The sequence below is a fragment of the Acipenser ruthenus genome, chromosome 6, assembly GCF_902713425.1.
Source record: "Acipenser ruthenus chromosome 6, fAciRut3.2 maternal haplotype, whole genome shotgun sequence".
Classification (NCBI taxonomy): Eukaryota; Metazoa; Chordata; class Actinopteri; order Acipenseriformes; family Acipenseridae; genus Acipenser; species Acipenser ruthenus.
The window spans coordinates 3,375,064-3,387,783 of NC_081194.1; positions in this window are offsets into that span (position 1 = coordinate 3,375,064).

Here is a 12,720-nt window from a genome sequence, read left to right on the forward strand (position 1 = left end):
GCATCATTGCCTTCATTTGGGAATGCACTGTCAGACTAATATTTGAGCTTGCTGTGCAAGTGTGGATTCACCCCGGATGGCCCCTACAATGTAAAACCTCAGGTGGCCTACAGTATAAGTCTTACCCATCAAGTGTATAATTGAATGTATTATCCCACTTAAACAGAGCTGGAGGTCTTTGTTTCTTTTTATTTCACAGTGTGGATAACCATTCATTTATTACAGATTATAAAACACGTACTCCCAACTATGCAATTACACTGCTGATTATGTGATTCTATCCATACTGTTTTATTTACCACGCAAATCCCATCAGATGTTTGACACACGTTTCTCACTGCTTTGGTAAAGTAAAGGTATTCCAAATCAAGTGTGGTTCCAGATTATCCATTTCATGCCACATTCGTAACATACTCCTTATGTTTTGCATATATTTGTATCTCAGGTAAAATTCAGGCAGCAGAAAAATGATGGTTCCTAAAAGTTAAAACTTTTAACTTGAGTTACGTATAATACAAATAAAACTAACAGTTAGGTTCCATAATATTCAGGATTTTGTGTCAGTTTAAACCCTCTTTTCATTTGTTTTTACATATAGTACTATCTTACTGAGATGAATAAGGGGAGTTTTTACATTTTTACATACAGACGGTAACAAAACACCAAACCGCACAGTTCCCTTTAATCATTTGGCTATTAGTCCTAAATTAGTACAGAAACTGTAAATTGTTCACCTATTTTACAATTATGTGAGTTTTGTCCAGTTGTTCAGCTTGGATTTTGGTGTCTGATCGAATTTATATCAGAGCTTTCAAACACAGTGCATCTCGTTTTATTGACTACATTTCCATACCTCCCATGGCACTGTCTTCTTCAACCTGAGCTCACATCGCCTGTCCTTTCTAAAACTGTACAGATAGAAGGAACCGTAAACTAAAATATCCAAAGCGTTGCTTACATGAAATAATCACGCAGCATCACCTGGGTGCCTTGGGAATGATTACCCTTACAATGAAGCTATTGTCTAGTAATACTGGCAGTGTGTAAATACACCCACAGTAACCAGGTACTACGTGATTATTCAATATTTATAATCCACTGATCACTGAGGATGCATGCAGATACCACACAGATAACCGGTTGTCTATCATAGCCAACTGCAATATAATGCATCATAACAATAAACTCTTTCAAAACACTGTCTTCTTTATAATATGCAAAGAAAAACGCTCATAGTCCAAAGCTGATTGATGTACAGTATGTGAGCAGGATGAAATAAAGAGGCAGCATCTCAACATTATGATTGTTTTACACTATTGTCTACTTCATTAGCGCAGAGACTGCAGTAAGAAAAGCGAGCCATTGTTTTCTTCTTTTTTTATTTACTGTACTGTGCTAAAAGCATACTGAGAGGTAATGTGTCCCAGTTGTCTGACCTGCTGTCTAGAGATTGCGATGAACAGAGTCTTGCAGGGGCATCTACAAGTTCAGGGTTCTCTTAAGGGAACATTCAGTCTGTTTCAATCCATCTTGTAGCCTGCTCCTCCCCCCCCCCCCCCCCCCTAAAAAATCTAACATTTGGATAGCATTACAAATAATGAATGGAAGTACAGTACTTTGAAAATAAGCACTACGTTTACTGTAGAATGGACCGATTTGTAGTAATTAAATATAAAAGTTAATTCTTTTTTTTAACTTGAAATAATAGGTAATCAAATAAATAACATGAGTGATTTTAATTTGCAATTTAGGAGATTTGCAATTTGAATATTATTTTAAGTAACTTACAAGAATGCTCTATCATACTTGAGTTTAATAACAACAACAAACAAATGTAATAAATTAAAGTAAATTAAAAGTAACCCCAAGTAATTTAATGTAATTCACTGTAATTATTAATAATGTTGAGAGCATTATGAAGGGCATAACTAGTTTTTCCTGCTCTTACATTGTAGTATCTTGTAGAATAAGTGTATACAGTCAAACCTGTATTACGAGACCACTCAAGGGAAAGTCTAATAGTGGCCTCTTAACACAGGTGGTCTCTTAAGAGGGCCCACAACTTGTGAATTTTCTATCTGTCTCTGACATGCTTACCTATATTCATGTATGTCTTACATACACTGTAAAAGCCAGAAGATGTAATATGAACAAAAGGAAGTATGTAATTTAATAGCATTCATTTAGATAATGCATTTACAAAACAAATTACTTTGTGAAAGTAATGAATGCTTGCCTGTCTCGGGTCACACAAAATGTTTTAAATCCTTTGCAAATTTCAATGCCTGTGTCTGCCTTTCAAGTACGTGTTCATTCACTGCATCCTGAAACCAACACCAGCATAAGCATACAATCTTTTTCCATTACCGCGCACATTGTGTTCATACTATTATAAGTATGGCTCGAATTTTTCTGTGTTTATTTTCCTTTTAACCGTTTGCCTTTAAGTCTTAAGATGCTACATCCTAATTATTAGAACATTCTGTTAAATTAGCGGGAAAGAACAATACAACACGAAACAGACACGAAAGCCAGTTGTAGTTCCCAGGCAAGTGCGAGAACAAAATGCAAGTTAAAGTAGCATCTGGGAGAAGTGATTAATGCCATTGCTTGCTCTTCTTAATGTTAGAATAATGAAGAACGTGAAACAGAATCAACAAGTCAATCAGGACATCAAGGTAAAAAGAAGCGACTTTGTTTAGTAATTAACAGTTTAAGATATTGAATCGGCTCAAAACATGGTCACGTGAACAAAAATAAAAACCTAAAACTTCAAGCCCTAGTTCTTTCTGTTTCAAAATGCTGTATCTGCGTCTTTCTAGTTCCGAATCTTTCAGCAGTTTCTCTTGTTCTTACTGTCTTTACAAGTTTAATAACTTTAATCCTGTCATCAAGGGAAGACCTTTTTGTTTCTCCACGTTTTCTCTCTTCCTTTACAAGACAGCGCTGTTTTTTTTATTGATTATGGATAAAAGACTGCTAAAATGGTAACCGTATTCATTTGCATTTAATTCCTTTGCATTTAGGACATACCATTTAAAACCATATTTTTCTTATAACAATAGCCCTGTGTAAGTGTGCTTAATACCATTCTTTTTGTCCTAAACCTATATTGGCCAGTAACTGTACTGCTAACACAACAATGCAATACTGTAATGTATTAAGACTTTTTTCTCAATATGTAACAATCCTGTAAAGCTGTTCTCTTACTGTTCTGCCCAGCAGAGACTGGACACTTCCTTGTATGCAGGAACATAAGGATTCCACACACCAATTACAATGTAGCAACCATGTCATTTTTGACAGTTTTATATACTCCTTACCAACACTTAGGTGTCTAAGACGGGCCAGAAATCTCAATTGTGGATTAATAAGCAGCAAATACATGAATAAAATGTAATATAAATCACTGCAATCCTATACCTTATATAGTCATGTATTATAGTGCTGCTGTACGTTGTGAAATATTAACACAGAACGGTGCGTTAGGGAGGGGGTAAATAACTTTCAGTACCTCACATTGACACTGCAGAACAATAACATCTAGGCTTTTTCTTATATACCATACTGTGTTAAAAGCATACTAAGAGGTATGGGCAGGATTTTCGAAAACCAGTGTTATTGTATCGAACTTGTGGTACAGTAACGACAGCTTTAGTAGCAAGTGATTTTCAAACGAAATGTGTTAATTAAATCAATCCGTTAATGCTTTGAAATTGAGTCGATGAGGTCGTTAATGAATGCATTTCTCGTTAAAAAGTTTAATTGTTGCAGGTCACGTACATCACTTCCTGTCTCAACGACTAATAAGGGGAACCCGTTAATCAAAATGCATGTTAATGAGATCAAGAAAAATGAATGGAAGCATAATTCACTGTTATGGAAACTACTAGCGTACAGCAAATAATGGGAATATCTATGTTGTGTATAATTTGTAAACTTCATTTAAAATTGTGCATTTTGTCATGCAGAATGTACATTTATTTAGATAACTTCACATGTACAATGCTGATTTAAGATTATCTGGCATGTGGGTTAAAAATCGGATGGCACAGAATTTTTTTTTTTTGGATGGGGTGGGGGTAAGCTATCTCTCTATATTTGTTGGAATTTATGTTCTTATCTGCTTTTGTATGTATTTTAGTCTGTACGATTGTAGGGTATAAATAAAAACAGTTGAAGTGCCATTTGTGTTTGTAGTTGTTAGTTATATAGAGATTGTGATAAGCAGAATCTTATAGATAGGGTGGGCAAACCCCAAATAGGTTATTATCAAAACTTAAACATATCTGAAATTAACATTTTTTTAAAAAAAGTTTTAAAAACGTTTAAAAATGCTTTTTTACGCACCAAATTCAAATACAGTTCCTGCCCGGCGGCCATCTTGGATTTAAGTTTCGCAGTGTACTGACTTAGCTTTTAGAATTTAAAAAAAAATATAAGATTTGTCCCTAAAATATACTCACATACTTGTACTTGCTAGAACCATAGTGTTTTTATCTTGCTCTTAATTGTATTATTACTGTACTGTGATTCTTGAAATGTGTTTTTGTTTACGACTGTAAGTCGCCCTGGATAAGGGCGTCTGCTAACAAATAATAATAATAATAATAATAATAATAATAATAATAATAATAATAATAATAATAAAATATTACAACTTTTCATTGGAAGAATTCGTTCCAAGCTAGATTGTGATTTTAAATTGAAAGATTTTTTTTATTATTATTACACTAGAGCCTACCCCTAAAAACACATCTGTCACTCTGCCAAGACTGTTAGGAGGGCGTGGCACCGAGACAAAAAACTGCAAAAAAATGCATCAGCGTCATTTTTAAATGCATGTACAGAAACGTAACATTTTATAGCATGTTTTAAAGGGCATTTATTTGTCTGTTACAGAATTATAATTATACTCATTATGCAATATTTGTTGTAGTATTTCTTAGGGGTCAAAATAATAATAACAACGCTTTACATATTAATAATTTGTAAAGAATGTTATTATACAACATCTGATTAATGCATTTGCCACGGAAAAAGCAGGTAATGTGAATATCTATATAAATAATTAATATGAAGCATTTTTTAAAATGTTATAAATGTAATCCAATTTAAACTAAATCTGTGCATTGCAAAGTCATGTCTTCCACATGTTTAAACTTCATTTATATATTACAAAACCATGTTTTTAAAAGGTCTAGCATATTTGCAGAATCAGATCCACCGTGAATTGTATCGATGCTACTAGCCCTGTGAGTGTGTGTAGTATCTAAGTTGCCCTGTGACGTTTGGCCAGTCATACCATCGTCACTGCTGTCAATCACTCGTCTGCTTGCAAGGAACAAAGTAAAAACGTGCCTTTTATATGCATCCCGCATATTCTTAGTGGAGTTTCTACACACACTAATTATTTTATTTATATACTAGGACAGATGTGTAGCAGACAAAAAGTTCTATTAATATATGCATATGTTTTTCGATTGATGATTACTGAGATAATTTTACATCGATTTCAAAACTGCTGCTGCAGACGCAGTCCTTCCTAGGGGATGAGCACGATCACGCTCTGTTTGCCCCCACCATGTTATAGAGGCATCTGCCTGTTGAGGTTTCTCTCAAGGGAACATTCAGTCTTCTGTTCCATCTATACAGTCTCTCTGTTTTACAGCAAGGGTGAAATCAGAAAAATCCACAAGCACAATTTCAGCTTCATTAAAAGCGAGCCAGCCTCTTGTACTGTAAATGCCATCATTGGCCAGTTTTGATGCAGTAAGTTTAATCATTTATATTGGATGATTCGGTGTTCAGGCAAATCATGCTTTGGTCACGCATGATAGTACTATTGTATGTGCTGTAATGTGATCTGATTTTTAGAAGAGCAACACAATTCAGTTATAGTTGGTCTTGTTTCTAGCAAAAAAAGTAAAGCAACCAAATCAGTTTTAATGCTGATTTTCAAAAACAAAAAAAAGAGAAAAAATCCCTCCAGATATTTTTCTGGCACTAGGTTTTGCAGCTTTTTGCATTGCAGCTCCTGAGGCCTCTCCAGTATCCAGCCATCTCATTTCATCCCCTGGGTGCTGATTATTGTCAGCTACCCAAGGGATTTACTACCAGGAGCAAATTGGATCTCTTCTGCTGGCTCCAAAAATGTGCCTGCAATAAGTGCAGAATCTGACAAGAACAGCTATTTTATCTGTTTGCTATAAAAAATACAAATTTACTTAACTATCTATCTATCTATCTATCTATCTATCTATCTATCTATCTATCTATCTATCTATCAGCGGTTGGACAAAAAAATATATAATAATATAGGAACACCTGCCAGAACAGTGTGAACTGCTTGTAGGGCCACCATAGGCTGCCTAACACTCCGTTGGTGTTTGTGTATTACATGTACTGTAAATGCCTTTGTAAACTAAGCCCAGCAGGGTGTTATTAGATTGAACCTAACCAAACAAAAAAATCCCCTTGTGCAGAGTCAAGAAATGAATTACCATGTACACATTGGTCCTGTTTTCAACTATCAATTCCTCTTACCTTGGTTTGGTTTATATTTAGTACTGCACTGTAAATATGTCACGGGTTTATATATGGGCTAGCCATATTATACTGGTCCTGGAAAGCATCCAGTTAACAGTCATGTTAATAACTCAGTATAAAAGCATAACCATATTTAACCATTCAAAATGATTGGCATAACATCAAATAATAAGGCAAATGTAAAAATGACTTTTGAATATACATCCTCTATAATATGTTTGGAGTACATAGTAATATGTTGAGAACTGGAAACGATTATGGAAACACATACTGTACCCCTGTGATAGTGATTGCTGTTTAGAAATATACAGAAGAAGAGGACTAAAGCGGATTGCAGCCCAGCTTTAAGTCCCCACTGCTGATGTCAGGGGTGCACATTTCGCGCTGTGGCGCTAGACTCTAGTGCCAGGGTACCTCATATACATAGCGCCAGCAACATTAAATTCTGGCGCCAGTAGAAATATTTAATTTTGTTTTTTTTATTCCTTAACAGCCATAGATGATGATAGTTTCTCATTGGGCCTGGACTACTCACATGACCCCTCCACACTCATCCACATACACAGGAGAGAAGGTTTGTGTCGTGTGGGAACTGCAGAAACTGGACACAAATAACTGGGTGCGGGTGGGGGTCTTGATTGGGGTGGGGTTTTATAATTTAGCACCAGCAGGCAAATTTTCAGTTCAGAACGATTTACACCCCTGTGATATACAGTACAGTATACAAGCCTCTTGAAAACAGCAGTATTTGATTTGGCTGACCTTGAACTTCACTATTCAGGTTACCCCAAGGATATAAATGGACGAGAAGCAACTGAAATCAAACCTACACAGAATAAATCATTGTGAGACAAATGTAATAAAGCAAAAAGGACAGCTAGATGGATCGTAGTGCTATTCCTTAACAAACAATCAGTTTGAAGATCGACCAGAGTTGTGTGACAAACAAGGCACCACAGCTACAATGATTCATGGTGGTGTAACTGGGATGCGCTGGACTTGGGTGGTGAAAACTGATGACACCTTGACTGCAGACTGGATAAAGCAAATATTGATCTATCAACTGAAAATACAGGGCAATGTGAGCCCTCGATAACTGTTTGAATTGTGACTTACATAGGGAATCCAAAGCTTGGTGTTGTTTGTTTCGGTTGCTTCTATAATTCTTACCTCTGCTGTAGATTCTGAGCATGCATACAAATGTTTGCTACAAATTGAATCCAACATGTTCAACTCAGTTCATTTTAGTTGCACTGAAAGAAACATTCAGTTATAAAAAGGCATTAAAGCAGATGTAAAATAGCCACCATAAAAATGCAGTCACAATAAAACAGACTTTACTGTATCATTTCAGTAATAGAAACACTAAAGGCAGCAGAAGTACCACTGAAATCTAGCATTAGGCCTTCTAGTGACATAGGGATGACCTGAGGTGTTTGAACATAACTTTTGAGAAAGCCAGATGAACTGGTCTGTTTTCATCGTGGGTAAAAAGCTTACGTATGGGAGACGTGCAATAATTAAAAAAAAAAATCTGAACACTTTATTATTGCTACAACCACTTCTCTAAATAATTAAAATACTTTTTTCCTTTTTTTCACTTGTATATGTATCACACTATTGGTCAAATTATTACATTGACTACATTAAAACCACATCAGTAGTATGTGCTCTAAAACATATTGTAACACTAGACTGAAGTATAACCTTTTAAGGTACAAAGGACATATGTGACCCACAGAAATAAAATAATGCTAACTTTCTTATTTTTACAATGAGGTGCACAAAACAAGGTTTAAAATGTACTGACAGATTGGATCTGATCGTCCAAAATGTTAGTTTTCTCGTGATACTTGAGTCACTCTCAAATGTATTTTAAGAAGAAACCGTTTGAACAACCGCTCAATTCCTTGTGTACCTTAAGGGGTTAAAAGTATTAAGAGCAAGTATTTTCTATATTTAAATGGGTTGTTGGTAATTGTTATGTCCCCAAAGGTCACCACGAAGTTGTCTCCAAGGTTACTTATTGTCAAAACATGTTTTTTGCAAATACAGCTGATCCATGACAGAAGAAATCAGCTGAATTTTAAAATGGTCCTTGCTAGTTATTATTATTATTATTTATTTCTTAGCAGACGCCCTTATCCAGGGCGACTTACAATTGTTACAAGATATCACATTCTTTTTTACATACAATTACCCATTTATACAGTTGGGTTTTTACTGGAGCAATTTAGGTAAAGTACCTTGCTCAAGGGTACAGCAACACTGTCCCCCATCGGGGATTGAACCCACGACCCTCCGGTCAAGAGTCCAGAGCCCTAACCACTACTCCACACTACTGCCCTAGTAGAATGCTAGTAGAATGCTAGTAGAATGCTTCATACATTTAAAATAAAAGTATCACATAAATCTTTGTTAAAGCATCCTGAGATGATCCTATGCACAGTTTCTTTCTACAGTATCACCACATGGTGGCATGAATGTTCTTTTCAAGTCATCCAGGATATCTGGACACATATTTCTGTGCAAACAAAAAAATACAAACTAAAAAAAAAAAAAAAAAGATATTATACCATATCAAAAAACATTGGGAGGCATTTCCAATTTAGAAATGCTTACAACACTAAAACAGTAGCAAGCACATTGCACACATATTCAAAGCCAACTGCTACTGCTACATGACTTGTATTATTATCTGTCAAAAGCAAATAACTGGAGAAAATACATTAATATACACAGGCAATTCACACAATCATGAACACTTCACAGTATGCCCTTCATTGCCTTGGTGATAATGGAACACTGGATTCACACAACTGGGGTGACCTTATCATTCACCTTGCCTTTCTCTTCATGCTGCATGACACCCCTTCACAGCATATCCACTGACACCCCTTCACAGCATATCCACTGACACCCCTTCACAGCATATCCACTGACACCCCTTCACAGCATATCCACTGACACCCCTTCTCAGCATATCCACCGACACCCCTTCACAGCATATCCACTGACACCCCTGCACAGCATATCCACTGACACCCCTTCACAGCATATCCACTGACACCCCTTCACAGCATATCCACTGACACCCCTTCTCAGCATATCCACCGACACCCCTTCACAGCATATCCACTGACACCCCTGCACAGCATATCCACTGACACCCCTGCACAGCATATCCACTGACACCCCTTCACAGCATATCCACTGACACCCCTTCACACCATATCCACTGACACCCCTTCTCAGCATATCCACCGACACCCCTTCACAGCATATCCACTGACACCCCTGCACAGCATATCCACTGACACCCCTTCACAGCATATCCACTGACACCCCTGCACAGCATATCCACTGACACCCCTTCACACCATATCCACTGACACCCCTGCACAGCATATCCACTGACACCCCTTCACAGCATATCCACTGACACCATATCCACTGACACCCCTTCACAGCATATCCACTGACACCCCTTCACAGCATATCCACTGACACCCCTGCACAGCATATCCACTGACACCCCTTCACAGCATATCCACTGACACCCCTTCACAGCATATCCACTGACACCCCTTCACAGCATATCCACTGACACCCCTGCACAGCATATCCACTGACACCCCTTCACAGCATATCCACTGACACCCCTGCACAGCATATCCACTGACACCCCTTCACACCATATCCACTGACACCCCTGCACAGCATATCCACTGACACCCCTTCACAGCATATCCACTGACACCATATCCACTGACACCCCTTCACAGCATATCCACTGACACCCCTTCACAGCATATCCACTGACACCCCTGCACAGCATATCCACTGACACCCCTTCACAGCATATCCACTGACACCCCTTCACAGCATATCCACTGACACCCCTTCACAGCATATCCACTGACACCCCTGTACAGCATATCCACTGACACCCCTGCACAGCATATCCACTGACACCCCTGCACAGCATATCCACTGACACCCCTTCACAGCATATCCACTGACACCCCTTCACAGCATATCAGTTCATAATATTCAGTAGGGGAAAGGCTAGGCTCGTGATAGCCTTTGGCAGCTCTAGTAGAGACTACACTGTCACAACCTCTTTCGAGATGTTCTGTGGCACAACAAACCCTATAACTCCACCGCCAACTACCCAGCTAAAGTGTCATGAATAAATACATTATTAATTACAAATGTATTAACTGTGAGTCTATAAATTTCCTTTTCTTTAAGTGTACCTGTCCTTAACCACTCTCTGATTGTTTGTGCAGCCCCCAATTCACCAGGTGTTCGGAGCAGGAACAGAGCTGGTCAGGAATGGACTTGGATCACGTCCATGCCAGGGTATCCATATTGTGTCAGCATGCTAATGAAATGGGCAGTGTTGTGTGATACACTGCCATTGCAGAATCTATCCTGTTCCCTGTCAGTGAGATGAGGTTAAAAGCTCTTAAACCACAATGCAAACGAGTCTGGTTCTTTTGTGCATACCTTTTGTTCACTGTAATTTTTTAATATACAATCATATATGCTTCTGTAGTTTGTTTGAGTCAGTGTTGTTCTTAGCAATGAAAACTGTGCTAGAATGTAATTTAAGACATCTCTGAAGTGGAAAGTCTGTCCGTCAGAAAGACACAGCAATGGTGTGTAAATGTCTGCATCATTTGCATAGGAATCAACAATGCAGGTGAACTGGGAACACTAATGAAAGTGTAGCTGAAATGTTTTTCAACTCAGTTTCTTATAAATGTTGGATTCTGTTGTGCAAGGATTCAGGTTCAGCAAACAAATTGCTTAGAACCTGATTACATAACTGCGTCTGATAACATGCAGATCACAATGTGTGGGGCATGTAGTATTAGTCTGTTGATGTACTTCGTGGTTTGTCAGATGAAAACAAGGAAACAAGATATAATTGACCAGGAGGGGCCATCAGGATGAACCATGACACAACATCACCCCTCTGCAAAGAGTATGTAAATGCAGTGAATATGGACTAGGGGCAGAAACAATGTACCTGTTTACTGTGTCATACTTGAATGGAATGTGAGGTTTTATATTTGGAAGAAAATGAATACAGAATTATGGTTGGGGTCCCTCCCATTACAACTGGCACTGAAAAAAAAAAACTCCATCCCTTTACAGCAGCTGTGGTGATGCTGAGCTCATAATAGTTGCCATGAGTGTTGACTTGCAACCATCATGTTATTCTTCCATTTGCTTGCTGTGTAAAATGCTTAGGGATGTGTTGGAGCTTGAAGTAGTGCTGTATACATCAAAGATCATACCGATTGTTATTCAATTAGAACAGTGTGTGTTAAAAGATGCCATAACTATTTAAACTTTTTTATCAGGGTTTTTTAAATATAATTTTATCATTTCATAAACAGCATTGCAGCATTTTAACTATATATATATATATATATATATATATATATATATATATATATATATATATATATATATATATATATATTAGGGCTGTCAATCGATTAACATTTTTGACCGGTTAATTTATGGGCATTAGTTGATTAATCGGTAGATTAATCTGTGAACATTTTAATAAAGGTAACGATATTATAGCGGCTGTCCTGCATAGTAATACTAAAAAATCAATAGAATAAAAAATAAATAAATAAATAAAAAGCCCAATGGGAATTTGGCCTTTTCAAAAGCATTATTATTATTATTTTTATTTTAGTAACATATTTTCATAGAACAACCGTTCTTTCGGGCCACTGCCAGTCACATACTAGTACAGTAGTCTCCGGCTTAGAGAACACCTCTCAGGAAGCAAGCAAAGTGTTCTTATAGCTGAAGTGTTCCCTAAGACGGAGTGAGCCACCAGACACAATATGAATCAATCAATAAATAAATACATATGTATTACTTGTCATGACGCACATGCATCAACATATTAAATTAACTGAATAAGTAAAAGCAAAACAATAGGCAAGTGTATATTAATAAACTATAATAATAAAGTAACAGACAAACTAACGCTAATAAAACTAGAGCAAAACAACACAGTCAAAAAGCTTAAATCTCTATGTACAATGAAATTAGCTGGCGGGTGTGTTCCGGTCTATCACAATGGCAGAGGCAAAAATAATGGGTGTTACTTAGGGTTAACTGAGGGTTAATAAACTA